Source organism: Pteropus vampyrus, unplaced genomic scaffold (assembly GCF_000151845.1).
Source record: "Pteropus vampyrus isolate Shadow unplaced genomic scaffold, Pvam_2.0 Scaffold1325, whole genome shotgun sequence".
Lineage (NCBI taxonomy): Eukaryota > Metazoa > Chordata > Mammalia > Chiroptera > Pteropodidae > Pteropus > Pteropus vampyrus.
Genome location: NW_011890106.1, coordinates 62,762 through 66,777, shown reverse-complemented (window position 1 = coordinate 66,777; position 4,016 = coordinate 62,762). Strand labels below are relative to the sequence as shown.

The following is a 4,016-nucleotide window of genomic DNA, read 5'->3' as shown; positions in this document are numbered from 1 at the left end:
TAATTCTCACAAAAACCTTGACATGTAAGTATTATAACCCAGATTTTATGGTTGAGATCATTGAGAATCAGAAAGGTGAAGGAACTCACCGAAGGTCATACAACTGTAAAGAGGTAGAGTTGGGATTTGAACCCAGGTCTAGTTGATTCGAAAGCCCAGACTCTTCACTGTTCAACACTGGCTTTCATATTATTTTTGAGAAGTGTTTCTCAATTTTGAATATCACACAGTAATTATAGCAAACTTAAAAATGCAAAAAATAATTATCACCCAAGTTCCGTCACCCAAAAACATCTTTGAATTTTTCCCCTCTAGTCCTATTTTCTACCTAGTATTTTATTTGTTCCTTTGTGTTTTACATGATTGAGCTGATACAGCACATCCAACCAATATCATGACCTTATTTTTTAGCTAATATTATAACTATTTCTTCATACTACAGATTTTTTTTTTTTCCAAACATGCTTTCCAGTGGCCTGTATTGATTAAGAAAAACATGAAAATTCCTATGGAGGGTGTCACAAATGCTGAGACTTTCCATGAAATAAGAAATGTAATCTCCGAAGGAGGGATTAAGGGAACATGGACTCTTAGTCCCAGGCAAATGTTGCTTTTTCAAATTGAAGAATGTGACAAATATAGACATTTCACACAGAGCTTCATTAACTTCATATTCAAACAGAAAAGGCAGTGGTGGATGAGTCCAAGTATTTATCTGAATTTGTAGAGAATTTGTTGGAAAGGTCATCAGCATACAAATATGTAAGTAAATTCCTTGAATTGCAATGCTGTAGCCTTTATTCTAAGACTTTTCTAACCCTAGATCTGCATCCAGAGACAGGCGTAATCTTGCTTTTCTGTTTCTCTTCGGCCTTTTCTCTCCCCTTCCTCAGCTGCGGGGTGTAATAACTCGGAGACGCTTTAAAGCAGTCGAGGGTTGATGGAAGATTGAACAACTTAGGTCTGAGTCCTGGAATAGTCCTCGGGAATAGCTCTCAAAAGTGTTCACTTTGATTCTAAATCAGTATTAAAACTTTAGTGTAATTTAGTTCTGAACTATTTGTACTGGGAGATGGTGGCACATATTATGTGTGTCACACAGGCCTCAGATATGGCCCCTGAAAATGTTTCAAGAACATTAGCAGTGGGAGCCCAGATTTGATCTGCAAGTCAGTAGTTCTCTTCAGAGAAGATTGATATTGCCATGGAGCCTGACCAGATAACTAATTGGGTTCTGGCAGTTTTGAGACTGAGAGATTAAGAGTGAAGGTTCCTGTGACTGTGAATCCTATCCCAACTGACCACTGATGACCTATGTCATCATACTGATCACACTAGAAACTATCTGCATAACTGATTCTCAACCAAAGAGAGAAAGTGATTAATTACAGAAATCAAATCATATTATAGTGCCATAATCCACCTTGTGTAATAAATATATCTATATCTATATTTATATCTATCTATATCTATCTATATTTCTTTACACACCAGAAAATTGAAAGTGGATAGAGCAACACACCACCGCCCAGCCTCCCAAAAAGAAGAAAACTTTGCAAGCATGACCTTCTTGACCTTTATATTTATACTTTAGTAATAAAATTTGATGAGATTTTAGATTTTTTTCCCCATCGAATTGGGTAAAAGGCACTCAGTGCAGACTCTGCTCTTCTAAACTAATTATTACTTTGAATAGGAAGGCTGGCTACTCTTGCCCTGAGAATTTTTATTTTTATTTATTATTTTTTTATTTTTTTATTTTTTAGGCAAGGCAAGCCTTGGTTGACCTCACAGATTGCAAGGACTTTGTCAGTTTATAATCCCTTATTTTTTTTATGCCTACAGCACCTGGTCTTCCTAGGTGGTCTCCCATCCAAGTACTAACCAGGCCTGACCCTGCTTAGAGTCCGAGATCAGACGGGATCAGGCTTGTTCAGGGTAATATGGCCATATGCTGGCCTGAGAATTTTTAATTGGCCTTAATCTTTCTTTAGTCTTTGTGTGTTCTTTCACTGGTATAAGTTTATGTCTTTGTTTTAGAATGGATTACTGAGTGGAAAAGACTCAAAGTACATTAAGTTATATGTCTTGTCCAGTGGATAAGTAGAGTGGTCAGATATTTAGCAGAGCTGGATGCTGTTAGAAATATCAAAAATAGTGCTCTCTTTGGCAGCACATATGCTAAAGTTGGGACGATACACAGAAGATTAGCATGGTCCTTGCGCAAGGATGACACGCAAATTCATGAAGGTTCCACATTTTGCTTTTCTGATATTTGCAGTGGGGAAAATGAGGCTGGATAAGGAAGTGCCTTACCCAATCAAGGGCCCTTCCAGCCTCAAACCCAGTCCTCAACTCCTTCTCAAAAAAATATAAATAATATATAAAGTATAGCCCCTGTATTTAAAGAACTTGCAAACAAATTTTGTTGCCTCAATACACAGAAGGGCTATATTAACAAACACCTCTCTCTCTCTCCCTCTCTCTGTCTCTCTCTGTCTCTGTCTCTCTCTCTGTCTCTCTCTGTCTCTGTCTCTCTCTCTCTCTCTCTTGTAGAAACTTCAAAAGCTCATAACTATAATGCTTCTTTTGTCATAAATCAAATTTCAGTTCATGCACTGATCTGTTCCTTAATGAGTCTCTTCTGTCGCATTATTCTATGCCTATGTGTTGCTCCATCATCCATTTACCTGAATACTATAGCTTTATAATAAGCCTCAATGTCTAAGAGGGCACATCCTTTAAACATTGTTGTTATCTTTCAAAAGTTTTGTGGATATTTCTGACTCGTTGCTTTCCATGGCAATTGTGTAATTAACTTGTGAGGTTGTATAGAAAACCAAACCAAAACAAAATGCTACTGGGTTTTGATCAGAATTACATTAATTTGTAGGTTAGTTGGGGAGATTTGATAAATTTATGATATTGGGACTTCCCGTCCAGCGGTATGGCATATCTTTCCATTTATTTAGATCTTCTTTTATATGCTTTGATAAAGCCATTATTGAATATAATGTTTTTGCACATTTTTGTTAATTAACTACTAAACACTGTATAGTTTTCTTTTCTTTATAAAGAATAAATGTTATTTAAAAACATGAAAAGGTGATTTGAATAATTAGAGAGACATAACTTTTCTTGATGGAACTATATAACACCATAAATATATATAATGCAATTTTAATAAATTATAACCATATTACTGAAGTTTTTGTAATTAAAAATTATTTTTTGTAATCATTCAGTTAGAAATATTGTCTGATTTCTTTTGTTTAACTCTATTCCAAAGGTTTATTCTTTGACCCAGAGATTATTTAGAAGCATGTTATTTTGAGATTTTCCCAGATGTTTATTAATGGTTTATAATTTAATTTTATTTTAATCAGAGAATATAGTCTATATGATTTTAATGCTTTAAATGTACTGAATCTGGTTTTATGGTCGACCAATCTTGAATTTCTGTGATTGTTACATATGATATGACATACGTGTGTTCTGTGGTTGCTGAGAGCAATATTCTGTAAACAAACAGGGCCAAGTGTTTTGGCAGCATACTAAGACCTGGATGCCTTGAGGTATATACTTACTTGCTCTATTGATAACTGATAGAAGAGTGTAAATATGGGTTTGTTTATTTCTTCTTTCAGTCTTTACTTCATTTTAAAGCTTTATAATTAGGTGTATACCGATTTAGGATTGTTATGTCTTCTTGATTGACTCTTTTATCATTATGAAATGTCCCTCTTTTTCAAACCTGGTACTATTCCTTACCTGGACTCTACTTTGATATTAATTAGCCACTTAAGCTTTTTATCATTAGGGTTACATACTTTATATGTTTTTATCCTTTTACTTGTAACCTGTGTCTTTATTTTTTAATTAAATTTATTGGGGTAACTGATTAATAACATTATATGAATTTCAGATGTACGACTTAATTTTTTTAAATGCCAGTTTATTTTTTTTCATACTATATATACATAATTTTTTAACATTTTATTTTTTTATTTTCTCCT

The 4,016-nt window shown here is 34.2% G+C and overlaps 2 non-coding genes across 2 annotated transcripts; one reads left to right on the top strand and one right to left on the bottom strand.

Annotated features, from left to right (window-relative positions):
- Positions 1-1,836: 1,836 nt before the first annotated feature.
- On the bottom strand, positions 1,837-1,955 carry LOC111734445. Its single transcript, XR_002778452.1, has one exon. It is a non-coding gene; the product is annotated as a 5S ribosomal RNA (ribosomal RNA).
- A 202-nt stretch (positions 1,956-2,157) lies between these two features.
- On the top strand, positions 2,158-2,264 carry LOC111734448. The gene has a single exon (XR_002778454.1). It is a non-coding gene; the product is annotated as a U6 spliceosomal RNA (small nuclear RNA).
- Positions 2,265-4,016: the final 1,752 nt, after the last annotated feature.